The 27,266-nt window shown below is 40.0% G+C and overlaps 1 protein-coding gene across 2 annotated transcripts in view; it reads left to right on the top strand.

The window, feature by feature from the left end:
- Window positions 1-2,269: 2,269 nt before the first annotated feature.
- The window catches only part of nexmif.S (neurite extension and migration facto S homeolog), a 310,163-nt gene continuing 285,166 nt past the window's right edge, over window positions 2,270-27,266 (top strand). For both annotated transcript variants that reach the window (XM_041574515.1, XM_041574514.1), the window contains exon 1: window positions 2,270-3,008. The gene's annotated coding sequence lies outside the window, so the exon portion shown is untranslated. The remainder of the gene's footprint in view (window positions 3,009-27,266) is intronic.

Genomic DNA, 27,266 nt, shown 5'->3' with positions numbered 1-27,266 from the left:
AATCACACTACTACTGTTTAACATAATGCACCTGGCACAATCCCCTCTATGGAAATGTTACCCACAACTTGCAACCGATTTGCAAACACACACATGCACAACTGTGCCTTATCCCCTTCTCTCTGGCTGAATCAGCTCCAATCAATGGGTTCAATAAATCCCCTATGTAAATCTGCCTTAAAAGAATTTAGCAGAATGTTTGCAGATTTTTAATGGATTGCCTTTGTCATTGCTATTGAAAGCAGTATTTGTTATCCCTCTCTGTTCTTTGGGTCTAACTCTTGTAACAATGTAGCAGAAGCCAGTTCTCCAGATCTGTTAATTAGCTGGCTTCTGCAACATTGTTTAAAGGGGTTCCAAACACACTTTTTCAGTTCAGTTGTTTTCAGATTGTTCACCAGAAATACAGACTTTTTTCTATTGCTTTCCATCTTTTATTTTTTAATTAAACATTTAAAGGTGTTGTTCACCATGATATTCTGAGACAATTTGCAATTGGTTTTCATTTTTTTATTATTTGTGGTTTTTGAGTTATTTAACTGTTTATTCGGCAGCTCTCCAGTTTGCAATTCCAGCAAACTGGTTGCTGAGATCCAAATTACCCTAGTAACCATGCATTGATTTGAATAAGAAACTGGAATATGAAGGAGAGGCCTGAATAGAAAGATGAGTATAAAAAGTAGCAATAATGATACATTTGTAGCCTTACAGAGCATTTGTTTTTAGATGGGGTCAGTGACCCCAATTTGAAAGCTGGAAAGAGTAAGAAGAAAACGGCACATATTTAAAAAACTATTTAAAATAAATAACAAAGAACAATTGAAAGGTTGCTTAAAAATTACAATTCTATGACATACTAAAAGTTTACTTAAAGGTGAACCACCCCTTTAAGTTTAAAGTTTTCACCTTCCTGTCTCTGGTGTTTCAGTCTGGCAGCTCAGTAATCCAGGAGAAAACTCTGTTACAATTTGGTACCTTTAGTTGATACATTTAGTTGATACATTTCTCAGTAGTATTTGTGGAACATTAGCAAATATTGTATCAATCCTAACAATCCTGTCTTTATTGAAACTCAGGGATTCTGCTCAGCAGGGACAAAGTGTATCAATTAGGGATGCACCGAATCCACTATTTGGGATTCAGCCGAATCGCCGAATCCTTTGTGAAAGATTCGGCCTGATACTGAACCGAACCCTAATTTGCGGGTCAGGAAAGGAAAAAGTGGAAAAAATTCTTCTTTTGTGACAAAAAGTCACAAAAGTTCAGATTTGGTTTGGCCAGGCACAAGGTTTCGGCCAAATCCGAATCCTGCTGAAAAAGGCTGATTTCTGAACCGAATCCTGGATTTGGTGCATCTCTAGTATCAATCTGCCAGCTATTTGGTTTTGCTGAATCCCGAACCAAATCCTGAATTTGAGGCATCCCTAATTAGCAGAATATATTGGTGGGGTTTTGGCATAACTGGGAGTGGCTAGGGTGAAACAGGGGCCCTGTTTTTTTTGGGGTCCTTTGGCAAGACCCACCACCTGGGCCCCAGTGGTATAAGAATTGCTAAATTAGTAGTATGGGGTTCTATAATTATTGAGCTCTGACAATAGGTGGACACATTATTTCCTATATATTTTACAATATACAATCTCTATTATATTGCAAACAAATACAAGTTGCAAATCAATAGATACAGTAAGTGTAGTGAATATATATATATGTGTGTGTGTGTGTGTATAACAGCTGACAGTATGTAGTATAAGCTCCTTCTTACTCAGCTGACAGTATGTATGATAAGCTCTTTCATACTCATTTATTTTATTTAAGTTTATTATATATATATATATATATATATATATATATATATATATATATATATATATATATATATATATCAATACAGCACCTAAATGTTTTCATAGGGGAGAATGATGTTGTCTCTGTGCTGCAGGAGAATCTTGCGGAGCATAGGCAACCCAACAAATCCCCGATGGCAGCCTCTCGTGTGGGAAATAGGGATAGGCACCGCCGTTGCTCACAGACTATAGCGCCTGGTTTCCCTTGCAACTTGTAATCGTATAATGGGAAGGAAAACACTTGAAACGCTTTGTGCAACCAATGGGTTAATGGTGCAATTGTCTCCCTCCATCCCCGCATTCCATGGCGGCTCCTCCTTCTCCCCTCCGTTTCTGCTTCATGGTCCCTTCTGCGCGTGCACCTCAGCGTTCTCCCTCTCCTCTGCGCGCTCTCGCTGTTCCGGGTGCGCGCCCTTTATGGCAGGTTGCAGCGCGCTCCCGGGTACTGTAGCTCAATGAAGAGAGAAATTAGATGCGGAGCGGGCCCTTTGTGAGGAAGCCGTGCAGCGGGGGGAACCGGATGCTGAAGCTCTAAGAGGATCCGGCGAAAAAGCAGCACCGGAGTCCGTGCTTTTTTTCTTCAATCCACCCCCCACCCTCCAGGGAGATGCAGAGAGCAGAGTGATGCTGCACAAAGGGCTGTGCGCGCTGGGGAGGATGCAGCATCCTGCAGGAGGAGCGCACTGAGCAGCAGAGACAGGGAGGAGCATCCACCTGCTGCAAGCACAGAGCTCTCTCTCTACCACTTGCCCACTGCACAGGGAGGGGGGGGGGAAGAGCTCACTGAGCCAGGGCACAGGGGCACCCACTTACTCAGCCACCTATTCATTCTCTGAGCCAGCCCTGAGCAGGGCAGCACTGAACCACCTTGGATTAGGGCACTACTGAACCAGCAGCACCCTGGCATCTAGTACACTTGCTGGGCACCTTTTCACCCATTGACTACTGAGATACTACAGGGACTCCCTGAGTCAGAGGACACTAAGTGGTTTATCACTGGAGAGGCTGTAACTCCATCCTGCACTGCTTTCTGCCAATGAGCCTCCCGGCAGAGAGCCAATTGGAACATCTGGCACAGAGGAGGGCACTTTACTAGTGAGATTGAGAGGAGCGCTGACCCTGAACACTCTACAACAAACAGCAAGTGAGGATACTTTCAACTAGGTAAGAACTACACTTCCCGGCATCCACTAAGAGCCTGAGGCAGTCAAGGGATGCTGGGTGCTGTATCTCGTCAACAGCTGGAAGAACTGCATGTTGGATCAGGCCGATCCGTATATGTGGCCCACAAAACATGTCCGCAAAGACCTTTGGTATATGGTATCCTTACAAGGGATAAGATGGTCCCAGGCACTGTGCACAGGCCCAAATCAGCCTTTAGATTACTGATAATATTTGAATTTACAATGTATACTGAAAGCACCCTGTGTTATGTTGACCTTTTTCTGTTGGGATGGATTGCAGGCCTATCTGCCAGCACAGAGGCTGCAATGGAAATGAAGCTCTCTCTATTTTGCAGAAGGAGGTTACGTTTTGTGAATGGCTTTCTAATCAAAGCGCTGTTTGTACAGCTTGGCTCCCATTCCACCCCTCTGAACCCCTCTCCTTTATCCTCCTCCATCCTCTCTCTCTTTTATTCCTCTCTGTGCCATGCTTCTGTTCACCTCACATGTTTGCTGAATGCATTTGGCAAATCAAACTTATAGCCATCGCCCTGTCCCTGCCAATTATGAAACTCATTTTCACCAAAATGTGGTAGCCGGTGTCCCAGATTTACACATAGGTGTGTGTGCGTGTGTGGCATGTTCCTTGCTGACATGTAAAGCGTGCTCTGTGTGACTTGCGCCTCCTTTTTTGGCTTTGATGGGGCACATGCAGAGGGATTATTTGGAGATGGGGGAGTGGGCTTGCTACACAGAAAATGTTGATACAGATGTCAATTTTAAAGAGAGAGTAACACCAGAGTACCAAAAAACAGTTTTAAGGTGTCGGACAGATATAGTCTTTCATCATACATACAATATTGTAAATCATTGCAGAAACAGCTGTATTTTACATAAGAAGGTTTTTTATGATATTTTGACTCTGGCCATCTCCGCTTTATGACTAAATTCATTGTATTGTTATGTGTTCACTATACTACTATGTATATATTTATATATATATATATATATATATATATATATATATATATATATATATATATATATATATATATTGATAGTATCTTGTGTATAGAAACTATATTAGAGCCTCAGAAGCTGCACATAGTTTTTACGGTACAGATGCAGGGCCGGATTTACATAGCGGGCACCCCCGCTGTCGTATGTCACCCTTGTCCCCTTCCCTTCATTTGTGCACATGCACAACTTTTCATCATCAGGTCAGAGCACTGGAGATTGGCACATGGGAAATTTACAAAACAAATGTATCTCATGATCAGCCCCAGAGCTTCCAAACCAATACAGATGTGGTTGGGCTTCATGCTGCCCCCCTTAAATCCTGCCGCCCTAGGCCCGGGCCTTGGTGGCCTTTCCCCAAATCTGGGCCTGTACAGATGTGGGATCTGTTATCTGGAAACCCATTATCCAATTTATAAGGTCTAAAGTGCAGCAATACAATTTTCCATGGGGCCCTAATTAAATAATTTGCTCCTGTTTTTCAGTACATTTTACTTGATGGTAATTAAGCTGCATCCATTCACATTGGTGGCAAAGCAATTCTATTGGTTTTGTTTTATATGTAATTTTTTTTTTTTAGTAGACTTTTTAGTATGGTGATCCAGATTATGGAATGATCTCTTATGGAAAATCCCAGGCCCCAATCATCCCATATAATAGACTTTATGCCTGTACAGAGGAGCAGGACATTCTACTATAACATCATACAGGATTCTTTGGTTTACTGATTCTTTAAAGATGATGGATGTGCTAGAAAACAATGCATTCATAGAAAGATTGACTGAACACACATATTCTTGCACTAGATGAGCATATCTATGATTCTCTTGGATAGCACCATAGGTGTAACCAGACTTGTAGGTTGTGGGAATCAAGCAGTCATTCCTTGTCACTCTTCACAAGTGTATACAGCAGGCTTCTACAGTATGTCCAAAGATTCTGTGCTGACAGACAAGGGGCAATTTATTGGTAACATATTGAATTGGAACAGTGCAAATGGAATTGAATACAGATGAGTGTCACCACTTCCTAAGCATTTGTAAACATGATAGAACTTGCTTTAAAGTGACTTACTCTAAATGCATAATGAAAGTAAACCTCCTTCTAAATAACTTTCATGTATACCTTACAACATTTTTACAACATTTTCATTGGTTTTAAGGTTATTCGCTAATGTAATTATTGAGAAAGCAGTATCTGTCTGATAGTTTACATTCTCTGCACTGCTGGCCTGACTCCTGAAACAATGTTACTGGTCAGCAAAGCACGAACTGACTTCTGCTTGGTTTCCTAGTGTCAGGCCAGACTCAATAGATAGATTAGCAATTGCATTTAGAAATAACTTTAAAACAGATGTAATCATGTTTAATGGATATATTTTGGAAAGATGCTTAGAATTAAGTTGTCTTTTATTTATCTGTTTTTGGTGGAGGACCCATTTAAGCATTGCTTTAGGGTCATTACAATGTATTTTAAGGAGGCACAGACTCTCCAGCTGTTGATTAACTACATGTATTTTAAGGAGGCACAGACTCTCCAGCTGTTGATTAACTACAGAGTTTTTTGCTGTCATGAAATTTTGGTAGCTGCAGTTCATCAAAATCTGGAGAACTACAGGTTACAGATCCAGTTACTACTCAAAAGTATCACCTTGTGACCCAAATAATAAAATATATCATTTATCTTTAAGCATTGCACATTGTTTGATGTACAAGTGTGGCTTTCAAGTTCCAGGATGCCACAGATCTACATTTCTGGGTAACTGTTTAATGAATGCAGACTTGCTAGTTTGGCCCAGTTTGTGCAAATCTCCCTGGCACTAGAGGTTTACATACTTTAACTGTAATCAGGGCTGCCATCAGGTACTGAAGTCAGATGCCCATGGCAGAGGGGGGGGGGACCCAAAATGTAAGGTGTTTCATGGTTCACAAGACAAGCAGATCTTGTAGTAGGTGGGGTTTGGTTGTATGGTGGGAGGAGTTTTTGTTTTTGATTTTGTTTGTTGGCAGGACCGATTACCTAGTGAGCCCTGACTGTAAATATTTATAATTAACATTAATTTTGTTTAAAATATTCTTTTATTTAAACCCTTTCATGTTGGGGTAACAGATAAATATAAAATCTAGGTGCCGGCAGCTAATGCTGTAGTGTTTACAATTTATGGAATGCAGTGGGTTAACTAGGACAGGAAACGTTTGTGCAAACATGTATCCACATTATATAAAATCTGTTGCCAGAAATGTGTTTGGCCAGTCCTAACCAAATCTATTCCAAATCTATTGTTCAGTAGCTGGGGGGTGGGGGGGGGGGGACAGACGGACTGCAGTTTGATTCCAGGGAATTTGACTTTCCAAATAGACTACAGTTGTTCGATATTTTGTTTAGTCATTGATTTAACTGTTTGTTTTCCAACTCTCCAGGCGTCTAGTATCTAGGCTGTCTAACCTAAGCAACCAAGCATTTGTTAACTAAAAATGTAGACTGTCTTCAAAGATGCATTAATTATTTGGAGGTGCATTATGCTATTGTAGAGTTATTTTGTACAGCTGAGCTTACATACTGTTGTGCTTTTAGATAAACAGCAATGCACAATAAAGATCTTAGGGCTAGCTTGTTATGGAGAGGCAGCTTTGGCACAAGGTAGCTATTTATTTAAAAGTTCAAGCATTTTCTAGCGTGAGCATTTGTACTGGGTTTTAGGAAGTTCACTTAAACTGTGATACTGAGAAATCAAGGTGCATTGTACTTGGCTTCCGGAAGTTCACTTAAACTGTGGTACTAAGAAATCAAGGTCCATTGCGGGCAAAATAGTGTCAGTTTGTGCTAATGTTTTTTTGCCTGGCATGAAAAATTAGCGTTTTTTTCTCTGCCAAAGAAACCAACAATTCCTCCCCATTTGTGTTTTTTTAAGAACTTTTTATTCATGGTGGTTTGTAAGTCAGTGCTTCTACAGTATATGCAGAAATGATATTTTAGAAGCAGAAATGATGGGTGCCAAAAGCAGAATACACGCAGTAGCTATAATTTACATAATAAAGAGGGAGCTGGCAAATAGTGGCCAAGTGAGTGACTGTTTGGAACGGACACCAGTGAAAAATGTGGTTGTTAATACAATTAACCATCTGCGTTGAGAAAGATAGAAATCTCCTGGGAACATTTGGTTATAGTTTCAGATCTCAGGGATTTACTGACACTTGATTAACCGTTTGAATGCTGGCTGGTTTTAGACAAGCTGATCATGGTGCCTGCAGATACACTGGCAGGTTCTGTTATGGTTTGGATATACTGTAATATTGGAAATGTCAATGGCTAAAAAAGGAATTATAGCTATGGCCATAAGTTTTTCTTATTGTTACAGTTTCTTTATTGCATTTGTCTGTATTGATTAGGATATTCTATGTGCAATATAAAGGGCAAAAATGGCCTTTACATTATCTGCCCTCTCTAATTATCCTAAAACTCTGCCCATAATCCAGCCAAGCCCCACCCACTCCAGTACAAATTTTGCAACCTGCAAATTTTGCTTTTCCATCTTTGGGCCCCCTGTACCCCACTAATAAACATTTAGGTTTAGCTAGGGAGTTTCATAACTGATTGTTTCATCTGACGTTTTGCCATGTACGCAACCCTTCTTTTTTGGTACTGTTTAGGGATTTCCTCTCTGTGCTCAACTGGTACTAGGAGTGTGTCAGTGTGGCATGATTAACAGAGTGCGGCTCTACCCACGTGTATTTGACTTTGGAGCTCTATTGTGGCAAACTGACCCACTGCTGGCACAACAGTGTATTTACAGGTCCAGCTACTGTACATTGATTATTGGAACACACTGAACATGCAGCAGACTATCACTACAGAAGGTGGATGAGAGCTTGTAGACATTGGTATACGTGATGCAGAGTGATTTATTTTTATGCTTTTAATAAATTACTATACTCCTGTGTAAGTTGCTTGTACACAAGCTGACAAAATGCCCCATGCCTTTGGTCAGTTGGAACTATAGGTAACTCTACATTCATGCCCACTCTCTCAGCTTTCTAGCTTGATCACAAATAGAAATAGACTGCAGGCATGTTTTTGCATCTTAAATTACCTAAAAACATTTTGATAGGAATCAGAAGCACTGCTATTAGAATAATGAATAAAAGTATATGGAGTAATCCTGATGTTCAGACTGTGTGTGTATGAGATTCCATATACTTGGGGCCCCTTACCTCATAACATGATTAAATATATGAATAGAACAGGAGGGCTGCTGAAGGTTCCACAACTCTTGGGTGCATGAGACTTTTGGAAAGTGCAGTATGAGACGTAACTTACTATAAGATGGGCTGTGCTTAACTTGCTAAAAAGAGCCCAGTGCTCACTAGCTTGAGGTTTTAGTACTAATGTTAGAGGGTGGGGAGCAAGAAGAATAAAATACCTTGATTGTCTGGTATCTCTGTCTCAGGCTGAAATTTGTCCCATCAACTCTCTTACTTGTTTCAGCACTACAATTGGTTGGCATTATGCCATCCAACAGGGGAGTTTTATTTAACCCTCACAAATTTGACTATAATTGTATTGCACTTGCTTCGCCTGCAGTGTGCAGTGCGACCTCACGTCCTTTGGTATTATTATTAAAGTGCCCAGTCACATATATCCGTAGAGGTGCTTAACTGTGCATCCAATTAGGGTACACTCTAGTACTGCTACTCCAGTCAGAGGAAAAGTATGGGTATGCCGCTGCAATTCTGTTGTTGCATTAAACGGGAGAGAAACATAAAAATAAAATTTTCAAAAAGAAAAAATATAATTCGGAGCAATTGTCCACTATACATTCATTACATATGTTCAATGACTTTAAAGTCCTTTGTATTTGATATTGAAAGCAGTATCTGTCTATCCCTTGCTCTTTTCTGCACTGCTGTTTCTGACTTTGCAAATACAGGCCTGCCTTGACAGGAATAAAGATACAGACAGATAATGCTTAATTTATGTTTATATTAGCCTTGTCTTTCATCAAGAAATGTTGTGCTTTACATCAACATTAATCTTTCTCCACAATGGAGATAATATTTATATTTTTCCTCAACCCTGTTTTGACTGTTCACTCATAACAATGCAAAGGGAGGTGTACTTATAAGATGTATGATATATATATATATATATATATATATATATATATATATATATATATATATATATATATATATATTCACTGCCTAAATATACTTGCAGAAACCCAGCAGTTGTTAAAAATACATAGTGTAAGTGAGGCAAAATGCTATCAGACATAAAGCCCTGTTCTCTTTCTTTCTTCCTTTTTTTTTTTTTTTTTTTATACTTGAGCTGAATAAAAAGCAGGCAGCTGCTAAAATTCACACTGAATTTCACATACACATTAGGTAGTTTATGTTTACACTTATTAAGCACGAATAATTTTCTTCTACTCTCTACCCCTCATTCTACTTCTCTGCTTGCCTCTGTCTCCCTGAGGGGAATATAGGAAACATTTAATCCACCTTCTAAAACTTTAAAATGGGAATAATAATATAAATGCTATTACAGGTATCATTCTAATATACAGGTTATCTGGAAACCTGTTATCCAGAAAGCTCCAAAATTCAGGAAGGCTGTCTTCTATAGACTCAGTTTTAATAAAAATATTCACATTTTTAAAAAGTATTCCCTTTTAGCATTGTAACAATAAATCAGTTGATGTAATTAATTCTTATTGTAGTCAAAACAATCTTACTTGGGTTTAATTAATGTTTAAATGATTACTTAGCAGAATTATTATGGAGATCCAAATTACAGAAAGTCCCCTTATCTGGAATACCCCAGGTCCTGCGCATTTTGGATAAAAGGTCCCATTGCTATATGTATGAAATTGCTAACAAAATTAATGTTATTTGTAATTGCTATTCAAGGCAGTATGTAGCTACCCTACATCTCTCCTGTGGCACAAATCTTCAGACAAGATTCCAGTTTCCACAATGTTTTGCATGTTCTGTGAGGACTAGTGAAGAAGGATGGAAGGGAACTGGGGTGTTGGCTAAAGGAAAGTTGATTTGCTACATTGTTTCAACTGTCAGGAGAAACTTTGCAGAGCAGTGTCGGACTGGGACACCAGGGGCCCACCAAAAAGCCTTAGACCAGGGCCCACTCTGAGTAATATTTTTCTTACTCTCCTCACTCATCTCTATTCTCCTAGTCTCTTTTCTTTATATACTATAATACTATAATCTATTATTCCATCTAGTTAGGCTCCATGTTCTCATTTAAGTAGAGAATCCAAATGTTTAGCAGCATGAGGGCCCACCGGGAGTTTTCCCTGGTATACTGGTGGGCCAGTCCGACACTGGTGAACAGAAAGCAGATACTGATTTTTTGTATGATTCCATTTACAAACTTATGTTGATAAGAATTACATTGTTCATTGTGTAGCATTTTGTATTTTATTCTTTTGTATGGCGTTCCTCTTCAACTTATAACTGTGGAGGTTATGTAGGCTGTTGGATACATTTTGTATGTCTACTGCTATATGGTTCTTGATAACCCCTTTAAACTTACCCAACCACTTGATTTGTGTACTGTGGGATGGTCATATAAAGGCCACTTATTCATCTTGATATAACATGGATAGCATTTTGTCAATAAACGGATATAAAATAAAAACGAAAGCTTTTCATAATATGAAAACCATGTGCTACATTCCCGGAAAACACACTTGCCATTCCCCCCCCCCCCGGTCACCCTCCTATTTAAAAGGAAAGTGAACTGAGCCAATAAGAATACCCAGTAGAGTAAAAGTTAAAAGGCTGCTGATTCAGGGATGGGGAAACCTGTGCTCGTGTAAAGGCCTAATTAGGACCAGACCTGTTAAATTCCTTGGGATCAGAGTTGGAATCCTGACCTGGCTGCCATTGATTTTCCTTTGCTGTTTCTCATTGTTTTAAACCCTAATTTTGGATCACACTAACACAGCGTTTTGCTCTTAATTTGTATGAAATTGGCCCGTGCAGTGAGAACCTGCTTTTCTCTGAATGTGCCAACTTTTGTACTGATCGGCTGACGAAGATGCAGAAACCTAAAACCACACTTTCCCCCCCTTTTCCTGGTAATTTGCTGCTGAAGCAGCTGGGAATTTCACTATGGAATATAAATGTTTTTATTTATAATAAAAACATGTTTTTTTTTAAACAGATAGGAGGATTTTTGTCTTTACTTTGTGTAGATATTTTTTAAGCCCGATTTGTTTTGTGTTAGAGCAGAAGCTTCCTCTCAGGAATGAAGTATTGATCATACTTGACACACTTTCAGCAGCCTTCCCCCCCCCGGCCTTTATTAGGTCTCACGAGAGTGCCGTGTTTGCACATACCAAGATCTTGACTTCTCACATAGCAAGTTCCTCCCTGCACCATTACCCTTCTTCAGAATCCTCCTTCACCTTTCAGATCAGGGGCCTTGTCTAGTACACCCATTCATGACATTCGCTTAAACTCGCTCTTTCCCACCATTCCATTCTTTAATCTACATTCTTTAAGTTTATCACTTACCTGCAGCTGATTGCTGCTCTGATTCTCATCTGTAGTTTACTTGGATTCATCCAGCACTATCCCAACTCCTGCAAACATTCTGCAGTCGTGACCCTCTTAGTCTGTCTCTTTCCAACCATTAATACTGGGTCAGAACAAACGTTATAGGTACCTAGTACCCACCATTCCCAGCTAGCATGGTTAGGATTAATTGTTAGTATTTAAAATACATTATTTGAAAGTGTAATGAAAGGCAGCAGATGGGAAGAATAGAATGGGCCTATCCATCACAGACAGATTAGCAAAAGAACCAATGGTATTGGGTATTCTACTCTGAAGCTGTCTATACATGGTCCCTAGCTAATGACTTGGCCCCTCCAAATTAAGGTGGCAGTTTATTGCTCTGTGCAAAGAAATGTTATTTGTATTATAATGTCATACTAGTTGTATAATGCTGTTATATCATACAGGTATGGGACCTGTTATCTAAAATGCTGGCGACCTGGGGTTTTCTCGATTTGGAATCTTTCCATAATTTGGTTCTCCATACTTTATAGGGATTGTGCATCTTTAAATTAACTTTTAGTATTAGGTAGGGAGTGATATTCTAAAAAAATGTTAGTTAAGCAGCTCTACAGTTTGCAATTTCAGCAATTTTGTTTTTAGGGTCCAAATAGGAGACTGGAAGTGTCGGGCTGGGACTCCAGGGGCCCACTCAAAAACCTTTGACCAGGGGCCCACCAATTAATCTTAGACCAGGGACCCACTCTTAATACTGTTTTTCTTCTTCTCCTCATTCAACCTCTATTCTTCTAGTCTCTTTTCTTTATATACTATACTCTGTTATTCATCTATTTAGCCTCTTTGTTCTCATAGAAATAGGGAATGGCCATTAAATAGGCCAAATATTTAGCAGCATGAGGGCCCACTGACACCTGGGCCCACCGGGACTTTTCCTAGTATCCCTGTGGGCCATTCCGACACTGGGGAGAGGCCAGAAAGATGATTAACAAATTGTAGCAATAACAATATATTTGTAGCCTTGCAGAGCATTGTTTTTTTACATAGGGTTAGTGACCCATATGAAAGCTGGAAAGAGTTAGAAGAAGGCAAAAACTATATTTAAAAAAAAATTAGGCCAATTGAGGGATGGATTAGCTGATTATCTTCCTCACAAGAAACAAACATTTAGTAGTTTCAGTTTCACTTTTAAGCTCAAGAAATAACAGGTAGCAATGTTTATGGGAGCTAAATGGAATACGTCAACACAAAAGATGAAACTGTATGATGCCTTCAGTAGCCAGGCCAGTGATTTATTACTGCATACAGATATGGGAATATAGACCACTCTTAAAGTCTGACAATGAAGACAACCAGATCTTGAACTCCTTGTAAAAATAGATTTATTCTTGTAGTATTCCAGTGTTTTATCAGGTGGCTATTTCTGTCTCACTAACCCTAGTTGTACAAAATTAAATCAATATAGCCGTGCCTTACCAGTGGTGTTAATTAGTATTTGAGGTGCACTGTGTCCTTGTTACATTTTGCTTTTGCTCAGCATTTACATATTTTAGTGTATCTCTCTGCAGACACCAAAGGTGTGGATGTGCAAAGATTAGGAGTCAGTGAAGCTCCCACAGTACAGACTGAGCAGCATATGAAAGTGCCTCTGCCTATCCTAGTCTTCATCTATATTCCTGAAGTACCATTGTCCTTCCTCTCACCCCTTTATAATTCAATTGCCCTCTCTCTTTCTGGGCCCTTGGGCTAACTTCTACAAGGACACATCAGGGGGATTAATCAGACTTTGGTGCCTGGACACTGCCAGGTTTATCAATGTGCTTTATTACTTTTTGTGATGAAGCGCCACTCAATATGTGCTCGGCGGCAATCATTCATAGGGAGCCTTATGTACCTCTGGCTACAGATTCAAAGCAAACGAAAACTCTCAGGGACAGTTTAATATATAGATTTACCCTTCTGTGATTATATCAATTTAAAACATGTAAGATTTATATTTCTGGTATTTTATAATTTAGCTACCCATACAGATTTGTTGTAGCAAGATTCTTTGACCTGGCGATGACTTTGGAAATCGTCAGCAGTGCATAGTATAATCTCATTTAGACCTTATTTAAAGGAGTAATAACATCTGGGAAGGGGATGTGGCTGTGGAAAACCAAGTATAGTAGGAAGAGATGGTGCCTATAGTAGCAGTGGGTATAATAGTCTCTAGGAAGAAACAGTGGCTGTGGGATAGCAGGTAGTAGGGAGAGATGGTGCCTATAGTAGCAGTGGAATAATAGTCTCTGGGAATGGACTGTGGCTGTGGGATAGCAGGTACAGTAGGGGGAGATGGTGCCTATAGTAGCAATGAGATAATAGTCTCTGGGAAGGGACTGTGGCTGTGGGATAGCAGGTATAGTAGGGAGAGATTGTGCCTATAGTAGTAGTGGTATTATAGTCTGGGAAAGGACTGTGGCTGTGGGATAGCAGGTATAGTAGTGGGATAATAGGCTTTGGGAAGGGAATGTGGCTATGGGATCGCGGGTATAGTAGGGAGAGATGTGCCTATAGTAGCAGTGGTATAATAGTCTGGGAAAGGACTGTGGCTGTGGGACTGCAGTACAGTAGGGAAAGATGGTGCCTAGTAGCAGTGGAATAATAGTCTCTGGGAAGGGACTGTGGCTGTGGGATAGCAGGTATAGTAGGGAGAGATGGTGCCTATAGTAGCAGTGAGATAATAGTCTCTGGGAAGGGATTTTGGCTGTGGGATAGCAGGTATAGTAGGGAGAGATGGTGCCTATAGTATTAGTGGGATAATAGTCTCGGAAGGGCCTGTGGCTGTGGGATAGTAGGTATAGTAGGGAGAGTCGGTGCCTATAGTAGTAGTGGGATAATAGTCTCTGGGAAGGGACTGTGGCTGTGGGATAACAGGTATAGTAGGGAGAGATGATGCCTATAGTAGCAAGAGGGATAATAGCCTCTGGTACGGGACTGTGGCTGTGGGATAGCAGGTATAGTAGGAAGAGATGGTGCCTATAGTAGTAGTGGGATAATAGTCTCTGGGAAGGGATTGTGGCTTTGGGATAACAGGTATAGTAGGGGGAGATGGTACCTGTTTTAGCAGTGAGGATAATAGTCTCTGGGAAGGGACTGTGGCTGTGGGATAACAGGTATAGTAGGGAGAGATGATGCCTATAGTAGTAGTAGTGGGTATAATAGTCTCTGGGTAGGGGCTGTGGCTGTGGGATAGCAGGTATAGTAGGGAGAGATGGTGCCTATAGTAGTAGTGGGATAATAGTCTCTGGGAAGGGATTGTGGCTGTGGGATAACAGGTATAGTAGGGAGAGATGGTACCTGTTTTAGCAGTGAGGATAATAGTCTCTGGGAAGGGACTGTGGCTGTGGGATAACAGGTATAGTAGGGAGAGATGATGCCTATAGTAGTAGCAGTGAGGATAATAGTCTCTGGGTAGGGGCTGTGGCTGTAGGATAACAGGTATAGTAGGGAGAGATGGTGCCTATAGTAGTAGTGGGATAATAGTCTCTGGGAAGGGATTGTGTCTGTGGGATAACAGGTATACAGGTATAGTAGGGAGAGATGGTACCTGTTTTAGCAGTGAGGATAATAGTCTCTGGGAAGGGACTGTGCTTGTGGGATAGCAGGTATAGTAGGGAGAGATGGTGCCTATAGTAGCAGTGGGATACTAGTCTCTGGGCAAAGACTGTGGCTGTGGGATAGCAGGTATAGTAGGGTGAGACGGTACCTATAGTAGCAGTGGGATAATAGTCTGTGGGAAGGTACTGTGGCTGTGGGATAGCAGGTATAGTAGGGAGAGATGGTGCCTATAGTAGTAGTGGGTATAATAGCCTCTAGGATTGGACTGTGGCTGTGGAATAGCAGGTATAGTAGGGAGTGATAGTGCCTATAGCAACAGTGTGATAAAAGTATCTGAGAAGGAACTGTGGCTGTGGGATAGCAGATATAGTAGAGAGAGATGGTGCGTATAGTAGCAGTGGGGATAATAGACTCTGGGAAGGAACTGTGACTGTGGGACAGCAGGTATAGTAGGGAGAGATAGTGCATATAGTAGCAGTGGGTATAATAGTCTCTGGGAAGGGACTGTGCCTGTGGTATAACAGGTATAGTTAGGAGAGATGATGCCTATAGAAGTAGTGGGTATAATAGTCTCTAGGAATGGACTGTGGCTGTTGGATAGCAGGTATAGTAGGGAGAGATGGTGCGTATAGTAGCAGTGGGGATAATAGACTCTGGGAAGGAACTGTGACTGTGGGACAGCAGGTATAGTAGGGAGAGATAGTGCATATAGTAGCAGTGGGGATAATAGTCTCTGGGAAGGGACTGTGCCTGTGGTATAACAGGTATAGTTAGGAGAGATGATGCCTATAGAAGTAGTGGGTATAATAGTCTCTAGGAATGGACTGTGGCTGTTGGATAGCAGTTATAGTAGGGAGAGATGGACCTGTAGTAGCAGTGGGGACAATAGTCTCTGGAAAGGGATGGTGGAGTATAAGGAAAAAATTGGAAAATTATTATTAGTAGTGTTATAAAAATCAGGTATACACAAAGGGCTACATTATACATTCTTTATGTGACCAAACTCATTATACAGACAAGAGTCTGCTGTTGAAAAGTGCATTAATGAAGTCATGTGACTGACCAAATAACAAGTCTGAATCCATCAACCCAGTCAAAACCTGGTTTCACTGAGATATAATGTTTGTTTAGCACTTTTAAGCCTATGTCAATAGTGTGAGAATGGGTCACAGCCTTATCAGCCAGTCTCAGGGAGGCTCTGCAGCCAACGTGTAGATCCATTTGCTTGTGGATCATCCCATATAATAAATCAGACAATCCAGACAAACATTCTATTCCATGTGAGCATGTTGTAGTTGTCAGGAATAGCCACCCTGTAACCACCCATATATCACTTCAACTCCATCACGGATGGGCTTGATTTAGTTTGATATATCAGTTGTAACAGACTAAAAGACATAGACTTTTTATGCGGTTCGGTTCATTTTAATAACAGGTACCTGGGAAATGCACCAAATTTGACCTTCGACCATCTGGCTTGTATTAGTATATGCTACTGCCCTTCCTACATATTAAATTGACACCCTCAACTTTTCTTAAACACAGTATACAGTATACACATGAACAGGGAAGATTTGTTTTATTAATGTTAACATTCTAGTATTGCACTGAATACCAGATGTTTGGTATAAATGTAAAACATATGCAGAGAAATCAAAGTGGGGTGCCCTGCACACCAGAGAGCTGCTTAGATGAAAAGTGCTTTCTATCCTGCAAGGTTTCATGACAGTCTGGCACCCTGAGGGGGGCTGTATTAAATTGGCATAGGGCTGATAGCTATAGAACTCTGCATAGCAGCCCTGTTATATAATATTTCTTATTTCTTACAATAACCATATTCATAATGATCTAAAGATGACCTTAGAGTAAAAAATGCTTTGGAATTATTATTAATAACCAGGCTGGGTAACTTTGCAGAACAGATGCTTCCCAATGGCATAGGTTACCTTAGTTATTGTTGAAATCCATCCAATTCAGCTGCTGAAAAGTGCTGTAGGTTTTTCCTTAGTCGTATTTGGCAGTGAAAACAGTAATATTACAAGTACAGTGGTCTTCCAAACCCTGAAGCTGAAAAATTGGCTTGGCTCGTATTCAGGCCATATCTCACATAAAAATCATCGCATCTGGAAGTCTTTCTTCATCCCTTTAGGATATTGCTGTAAATTCCTGCCATTATTTTAGTCTTCAAATTAACTTACTGCAAAACTCTCTGTCACCATAGACTGCATTAAAAATGTCTAAAAAATGCATGTGATGGCCTGGCAAGTGCACAGACACATTTCAAGGCAACATCACCTGGCACAAATGCTTGAAGGCATCTTCCATGCAAGTCTGTGGGGGAAGAGTTTGATGCTGAGCTCTAAAACTGCCAATGTGCCATTACCATTATGGAAAAAACAAAGTGGGCATTATTTTTATCACAAACCTTTGCTGGTTACAAGTCTTGGAAACCATTCACCAACCACTTTACTATTTGAAACATATAATTAAATATACAGTAAAAACTGAATAACAGCAAGGACAATATTATCCATCCAAAAGCTTAACTACACTGATTTCTTTATAGCTGTAGAAGAAGCAGAACCTGCTGTCTGCCCCCCCCCCCCATGATCACAGGTTCTACTTACTCTGTAGTTATGCTGCTGTAATCATCTGTCAAGGTAGATTGCTCCATGCCCATTGTATGCTTCCAGTATGATGTAAGAATGTTCCACAGTCCCTTGACTACATGGTGATAGTCTCATGGCAGATTTTTCTTTGACTACAAAAAATGTAGGTGCTGGCATTTTGGCCTGTTGTGCTTGAAATAATGACTGTGGACAAGGGTCATATGCTCTTTAGTAAAATAGCAATAGCAATAGATACTCTCTATATTTTCTTCTTTACTTTCCTCCATCTTGGTAAGACATGGGGAATGGCTATGGGTTAAGCATACAAGGCCAATACTTAGGTGAGCAGGGGGTCTGCTGCAACTGAACCTATAGTTACATAGTTAATTTGGGTTAAAAAAAAGACCAAAGTCCATCATGTTTAACCCTCCAAATGAAACCCAGCGCACATTTATACACACTCTTTATACACTAACTATAGTAGATTTTAAATAGGCTGTGGCATTTCTGACACATAAAGCCAAACCTGCCCTCAATGGCCAAATAAATGGTCAGGACCAGAACTAGGGGTAGGCAGAATAGGCAGACACCCGACCATTGCCTAGGACACAACAGTGGGGGTGCCAAGCATGTACCTCTTTTGTCTGCCTACCCCTAGTCCAGCCAGTATTAGCCAGTCTGGGCCTGGCCCATCATAAGCTTTCCTGGACTGTCGGGCCACTCTGACACTGTTTAAATTTCTCAAGCTAACATTTTTCCTGACTGCAAACAACACATGTCAGAGAGCTATAGCTGTTTTAAATGCAAACCCATCCCCTTCTAGATTAATAAACCATAACAATGTGATTTGGGGGAGAAAATCTCTCTGTTCTCTCTCCTTTTCTAATTGGGATAAGCAGTGAAATCTGTGCTGACGCAGTCCCAGAAGACTAACACAATAGAGGCGAGTTGGATTTTCGGAGCCCTTACTAATGCTGCACTGTGCTGCACTTCTCAGTATTTTCCTAGGTGAGTTGCTGCTGCTATCAGTAATAATAAAACATTCACTTTGCCAGTAGCAATGCATCTATCCCAGCTGGGAAGCTGCTGCAACATTTATATCTTCTGCTAAAACAAACACAAATCAGACGAGTGTCTCGAGACGGCTCTCATTTGTCACTGGAGCAGCAGAAAGCATCTGCTCCCTTCACCTGCTATAAACTGGTAAAAATTAGGAGATTAACGGGGGAAACATGGGATAAAACATTCAGCAGTTTTATTGCGGATGCAGGAGAACTCACCTTCATACGGTGGTAATCATGCAGAGAGGCATGTATACGAATGAGACGTGGCTACTATCAGGGTTTGCAGCAGGATATTAATACTTTTGGAACTTATTAAACAAGTTATTTAAAGGGGAAGTCCCTCTTTACATAAAATTTTAGTATGTTATTGATTTTTCTAGACTTTTCTGAACAACATTTGGCCTGATTTAGGTTACAACTGAACATGCTGCCTAGCTTAGTGAAAAGGCCTGTTCAGTTGAGCTTTTGCTCTATCTTCCACACTTAGCTATAGTAATGCTAGGGTAAATAAGCCCTTAGCTGTTGGAATTCTACGCTTGGGAGGTGAAGAATTAACATACAGTTGTCTACATCATCTTTAATTTTAAAAGAAATTAGCCCTCCAAAGAGTCAAGACACTGTATAACTGCCCTGTGAAACCCCATTGAGTTGCACTTCTTTTAGTAGGAACAGTGGGGGCTAATGTGAATGAAAGGGCAAGATGTTGACAGTGGGACAAATTGACATACAGTAACTAAAGGCTATTGGTTGGATAGTCCTACAAGTTTGTTTTTTTGTGGGTCCATAGTGTTACACTACGGCAATAACTATTTCTGGAAAACAGCTAAAAACTGTACATAATAATCCCCTTTTTTTTCCATCCTGTTGTGCCAGCAGGGCTGTGTTGGTTCTGTAGAGGACGTGCACAATGTGCCAACGATCAAGAAGGTTGAGATTTTCTGCCCAATATCTCACTGCTTGTGCAGATTCCTGGAAAAGTCAGTGTAGTACATGTCAGCTCTTGGGCAGGGACATTCCCTTTTTATTACTGAACTTTAGTTGTACTGTGGATTAGGGATAGGCAAATTTTTTTGCCTTGTTTTGTTGTGGAAATGACGCCCCTAGACTTGTATGGCATTGTGCGTCAAAAAAAATTAAAATTTTTTTGATTCCCATAGACTTTAATGGGCGTTGGCGACATTTCACCAGCAGCAAATTTTTGTCGAAAGGAAACAGGTCAAATTTGCCCAAGCCTACTGTGGATATATATTCTATTATACATACACTAAACTCTCCCACCTGTGTGTGTGTATTCACTGGACTAAGAGCCAAGCCAAACATTCCCAATATTTTGATTCCATTGGCTAACCATAGAGAAATTTTTGAAGCACCCCATAGTATTCTTTTAAATTAGAAGTATAGGTATGGGACATGTTATCCAAATGCTTAGGACCAGGACTTTTCCAGATAAGGGGTTGTTTCCGTAATATGGATCTTCATACCCAGGGTCGAACTGGAGAATTGGGGGCCCACTGGGACTGCAACCAGAAGGGCCCTCCTGGCAGTCACCAGAGCCCCCTCCCAACTTTAAACTATGCCCCCCGTACATATGCGTGCACACCTGCGCGTCATAAGCATGCACGAAGAGTGCCGCACTAATCAGTGGAGCAGGTCTGGGCCGGCCCAGTTCGACCCTGTCCATACCTTACGTCTCCTAAAAAATAATTTAAACATTAATTAAACCCAATAGGATTGTTTTGCCACCAATAAGGATTAAGTATATTTTAGTTGGGATCAAGTACAAGGTACTGTTTTATTATTACAGAGAAAAAATGAAATCATATTTAAAAATCTTTATTATTTTGATTGAAATTGAGTCTGTTGGAGAATCTGGGAATGGGTTCCCAGATAACAGATCCCTTATATGTATATTCCTTTTTTATTCCTCTTCATTAATTATGTGTTTTTTAGTTGCTTCCCTGGCCCTTAAATAAATAAAATGTGAGTTAATATGTTACAAATGTATTACAGAGTACTTGCCAGGGATGGATAACCATCAGTTCCCAAAATGACTGCCTTTGGTTATTTGTAGGATTCTGGGATTTGTAGTTTAACAACATCTGAAGGGCCTGAAGCGACTTCTTTAGAAGTTTAGATTGTGGGTCCCCAAACAGCCTATGTGCTATATGTCTTAATGTCTACTTTTTGTATCCAAAATGGGTTTGATTACAACATATTCTTATTTTGCTTATCTGTTTATGGAAGTGAAATGGTTACTTTCAGTGTATATATAGAACGTCTACATATATATTTTACTTAAACTCAGCTTTCAGCTGCTCAGTTTCCAGAAATATCAGTCATTTCAGCTACTGCTGCTAATAACTGCATCCCGTGCGGGCAATTGTGTTCCCAGCTTCTTCATGTCACTGCTATAAAGTGTTAGATGTCTGACACCGTCTCCTATGAGTTACACACTACAGTGGCGTATATGTTTTGTACAGTCTGTGTAAGGCACAAAAGCCTTCATAGAAGGAATAGTTACTTCAGACACAGTTATAGCTGTAATTCAGTTAGAGCTGGAGGGCATCTGCTTGGACTTACCTGGCTACAGTTTCTATGTAGGATAAACCACAGTGGCGTATATTTTGGTGAAGAATAGCAAAGAATCAAAATCATAGGTAGCAATAAACAAAATTTTAAAGGAAAACTATACCCCCCAAACAATGTAGGTCTCTATTAAAAGATACTGAGTAAAACAGCTCATGTGTAAAACCCTGCTTCATGTAAATGAACCATTATCATAATAATGTACTTTTTTAGTAGTATGTGCCATTGGGTAATCATAAATAGAAAATTGCCATTTTAAAAAATAAGGGCCGCCCCCTGAGATCGTAAGATTCACTGTGCACACATACAAACCACATGTAAGGTCACATGAGCCAATTAACAGACAGAGTTCTGCCTTTTGCTTCCTCACTTCTTCCTGTTACAGTTAGTGTTGTAGTATTTCTGGTCAGGTGATCTCTGAGGCAGCACAGATAGAGTCACGAAATGGTGGTTCAAGGCAAGAGATGTAAAAGGGCAATATTTATGTAAATATATATTCCAGTTTGGTAAGATTATTTAATATGTCATTCAATTTGATATAAACTATCTGTTGCTTAAGTATTCATTTTGGGGGTATAGTTTTCCTTTAAGGTTAGAAATTGGTTAGAATTTTCAGACTTAGTACAGGTCATGTCATGACAAGCATAATAATCCAATTTGCCCTATCATATACTGTAAACCCCTCTGTAAAAATATTATATGGATAAAAATATATATATATATATATATATATTTATACAGGTATGGGACCTGTTATCCTGAATCCTTGGCATAGGCGGATTTCCATTAAGGCTTGGGGAGGCTAAGCCTCCCTAAACATGTTTGCCTAAAAAATTTAAAGAAACATTTAAAGAAAAAAAATAAAAATCCTCTGATTGACAAATGTGTCTATTTGAGCTTGTCTGAGGAGTGGTAAGGGTGTTGCTGACTAGTGTCTGATTGGTAACTCCAGTGATGTCATCATGAACTTTTGCACCAAAAATCTCAGGAGATTTTTGATGGGAAATTTTATGAGCTGATCTGTGTGTGCCAAATGCAGTTAGGGAATAGGTGAGACTGAGTTTTACCCAGGATGTTTGTGCTGGGGATCAGGGCTAAGAGATAAAGCAGCTGCTAATCCTCCACCTTCTTGACTGGTATGTGGGGATTATTTGAAATTTACATTGCACAAAAAATCAATGGTAGTTCCATTGATATATTCAGGTAGGTGTTATCTGAAACTAAAAAAAGGGTGAAGGTGTGATGCAGTCATCATGGTACCATTATGACCAGATCTCAAGTTCACACTTGTGTGAGTTTCAAAGTACTATTTTTTTATTAAAGAGAAAAAGGAAATCATTTTTAAAAATGGGAATTATTTGATTAAAATGGAGTCTATGAGAGATAACATCCTGTAATTCTAAGATTTCTGGATAACGGGTTTCCAGATAACGGACCCCATACCTTTATCACAAAAGTATGCCTTTAATATATTTGTGTCTATATTAAAGGCATTATATTATATATTGTACTTATATTATGTATTCATAGTTTCTGTGAATTATTGTGGATGGGAATTGAGAAAGTAGAAATGAGAAATGAAACCCTGTAGTTCTTTGCAGGTTCTTTTTTTTCCAAGGACAATTGTTTTTTCAATCAGATCATAAACTCGATTGACTTCAGGGGGCAGGAAACATCTTAGTAAATACAAATCCTCTATCTGTGTGTTTTTTTCCACAATAATTGCCTTGTTGTGTATTTATCTTATTATGACTGAAGTGGGATCCTAATTTGTATTCTGTGAATTTGATGTTCTACTGCCGTTCTTGCGCTCTCTCTCTTCAGCACGCTTTGTGCACTGTGGACCTTTTTTGGGTGGGAGGACATCTTTCATCCAATTCCAGTGATGTGGTAAACATTAACTCCTGCAACCGACACAGACTTCAGTTCCCTTGAAATGGTGTAAAAGGGGGATGCATTTCTGTGATTTTTGTTTTGCATCCAATAAGGATTAATTATATCTTAGTTTGGATCAACTGAAAAAAAATCTGATTTGATTAAAAAGAATCAGAGCTGTATGGATAATGTGTCTCTGGATAATGGATCCAATTATCCACAAAGTTCTGAATTACAGGACGCAATCTCCAATAGACTTCTTTTTAATCAAGTAAGTCAAGTCTTTTAAAATGGATTTTCTTTTTCTCTGTAATAAAAAAGTACAGGTAAGGGACCTGTTATCCAGAATGCTCGGGACCTGGAGTTTTCCTAACTCCCATCTCTCCCCTCTACAGTCTGTATTAACCCTTTAACCGCCAAGCACGTACGGCGTACGTGCTGGCGGTTCAGGGCTCAGGCTGCCAAGGACGTACCATGTACGTTCTCCTGCAGCTGAGCCCTACACTCTGCATCGGCGGCTTTTGCCGCCTCCGCAGAGTGTCAGAAGGGTTGACAGCCCCCTGGGCAACAAGGCTGGGGGGCTGTCGAGTCGGATCTGCGACACGATTGCCGCATATCCGACTTCAAAGACGCAAATGCGCTGGAAAAAGCGCTGCTGCGTCATACTCACCTCTTCCTTCCTGAACAGCCGCCCACACGCTTCCTGCTGCGCAGTAACTCTGCAGACACGCTGTTCTGGCTGCCTCTATCTGTTCCAGCGATCCTCCTGCTACAAAAACGGTAAGTGCACGTTTTTTTACCCACTTACCTGCATTTACACATACCTACAGTACATTTATACACTTACACAAACATTTTAGTAAAAATTTGTATTTTTTATTTTTTATTTTTTTATTTTAGCACACTTGGTCAATTTTGTACACTTATTTACACTTAATTACATGTATTTGCACACTTAGACAACTTTTATTAGTGCACAAATATGTATACACAAAAACTCACAAACAGGTTTTTTTTTTTTTTTTTTACTTATTCATTGTACTGTTTGTTTTGCCTAAAAACATGTTATTTTGACAGCGTGACTATTGGATAATCGATTTCGGCCACTAATTACGCTGTCGGATCAATTATTTTGTTATTTCATTGATTTACGCTATTTTTGTGGTTTTATTGCAATTTTATCCCTGCATTATTGTTCCTTTTGAATCTTTAGTATTGTTTTGCTGTTTGGTGCTTTGGTATAGAAAGATTTATTTTACTTAGTTTGATTCGCCAGAATATATGCTTTCCAAAAATATATAGTTTTCTAGGGGTCTTTTTACATTTTGTGGGTCATACGGCACATAACGCACAGTTGGGGCTCTCTTTTCTGCAGCTTAGTTGGCCAGCGTGAAAATTCATATGCATGTTTTCATTTGGGGTCCGTACACGCCACATACTTTGGTAAATCTTTGCATATTGGGCATCAAACTATTCAGTAGACCTCTGACGTCCATATTTAGGGTGATTTCTCTTTATACGTAAAACATTGTGTGTGATAAATGCGGCAAACTGCAACAATTTTAGGCGATTTTCAGAAATGTTGTAAAAACCTTACTACGTTTAGAAAAGCTTTGCAGTTTGGTAGTTTGGTGTAGAAAGACGTCTTTATCTTAGGTGGATTCGTCAGAATGTGTACTTTCCAAAAACATATGGTTTTCGGGGGTTTTTGCTGTTAGGAGGGTCTTGAGGCACATAATATGAAGTCAATGGTCTATGTTCACAGAAGGCGAATCGGCAGCGGAGTAAATCATATGCACTATTTTCATTTGGGGTCCGCATATGCCAGCTGCCTTGGTATATCAATGCATATTGGGCATCAAACTGTTCAGTAGACCCTTGGCATCAATATTTATGGTGTTTTACAATTGTATGCAAAAAAATGGGTGAAATAAATGCGGCCAATTGCAATATTTTTAGGCAATTTCAAAAATGTAAAAACTGTTGCTTTTATCGCCAAATTTAGGAAAGGCTTGCGACTTGGTACTTTGGAGTACAAAGACATGCATACCCAATTTGGATTCGCAGGAATGTGTACTTTCCGAAAATATATGGTTTTCTGGGGTGAATGTGCATTTTCTACCTTTGCTCCCCCCCAAAACAATGTTTATGTGTTGATTTTGCAGTACCTAAAATGACAGACCATATGGGGGTCTTCCTTTTGGGGGTCCTATATGCCACGTGCTTGGGTACACTATACATATTGGGCATCAAACTGTTCAGAGGACCCTAGGCTTTCATATTTGGGGTGATTTCTCTTGATACCTAATAGTATGTGGGTAATACGATGCTGCAGGTTAGAAATTTTGAGGTGACTTTTGGAAATGTCACCAAAATCACCAAATTTGGGAATGGTTTGCGGCTTGGTACTTTGGAATACAAAGACATGCATACTCAATTTAGATTCGTGGGAATGTGTACTTTCCGAAAATATATGGTTTTCTTGGGTGAACTTACTTTTTTCTACATTTGCCCCCCTCAAAACAATGTAAATGTGTTGATTTTGCAGTATCTGAAATGACAGACCATATGGGGTTCTTCGTTTTGGGGCCCCTGTATGCCACGTGCTTGGGTACACCTATACATATCGGGTATGAAACTGTTCAGAGGACCCTAAGCTTTCATATTTGGGGTGATTTGTCTTGATACCTAAAAGTATGTGGGTAATACAATGCTGCAGGGTCGAAATTTTGAAGTCATTTTTGGAAATGTCCCCAAAATCACCAAATTTAGGAATGGTTTGCGGCTTGGTACTTTGGAGTACAAAGACATGCATACCCAATTTAGATCCGTGGGAATGTGTACTTTCCGAAAATATATGGTTTTCTGGGGTGAACTTACTTTTTTCTACATTTGCCCCCCTCAAAACAATGTAAATGTGTTGATTTTGCAGTACCTGAAATGACAGACCATATGGGGGTCTTCGTTTTGGGGCCCCTATACGCCACGTGCTTGGGTACACCTATACATATTGGGCATCAAACTGTTCAGAGGACCCCAGGCTTTCATATTTGGGGTGATTTGTCTTGATACCTAAAAGTATGTGGGTAATACAATGCTGCAGGGTCGAAATTTTGAAGTCATTTTTGGAAATGTCACCTAAATCACCAAATTTAGGAATGATTTGCGGCTTGGTACTTTGGCGTAGAAAGACATGCATACCCAATTTGGATTCGTTGGAATGTGTACTTTCCGAAAATATATGGTTTTCTGGGGTGAACTTACTTTTTTCTACATTTGCCCCCCTCAAAACAATGTAAATGTGTTGATTTTGCAGTACCTGAAATGACAGACCATATGGGGGTCTTCGTTTTGGGGCCCCTATACGCCACGTGCTTGGGTACACCTATACATATTGGGCATCAAACTGTTCAGAGGACCCCAGGCTTTCATATTTGGGGTGATTTGTCTTGATACCTAAAAGTATGTGGGTAATACGATGCTGCAGGGTCGAAATTTTGAAGTCATTTTTGGAAATGTCCCCAAAATCACCAAATTTAGGAATGGTTTGCGGCTTGGTACTTTGGCGTAGAAAGACATGCATACCCAATTTGGATTCGTGGGAATGTGTACTTTCCGAAAATATATGGTTTTCTGGGGTGAACTTACTTTTTTCTACATTTGCCCCCCTCAAAACAATGTAAATGTGTTGATTTTGCAGTACCTGAAATGACAGACCATATGGGGGTCTTCGTTTTGGAGCCCCTATACGCCACGTGCTTGGGTACACCTATACATATATGGCATCAAACTGTTCAGAGGACCCCAGGCTTTCATATTTGGGGTGATTTGTCTTGATACCTAAAAGTATGTGGGTAATACGATGCTGCAGGGTCGAAATTTTGAAGTGATTTTTGGAAATGTCCCCAAAATCACCAAATTTAGGAATGGTTTGCGGCTTGGTACTTTGTAGTAGAAAGACATGCATACC

The sequence above is a fragment of the Xenopus laevis genome, chromosome 8S (genome assembly GCF_017654675.1).
Source record: "Xenopus laevis strain J_2021 chromosome 8S, Xenopus_laevis_v10.1, whole genome shotgun sequence".
Classification (NCBI taxonomy): Eukaryota; Metazoa; Chordata; class Amphibia; order Anura; family Pipidae; genus Xenopus; species Xenopus laevis.
This window is presented reverse-complemented; position numbering and strand designations above follow the sequence as displayed.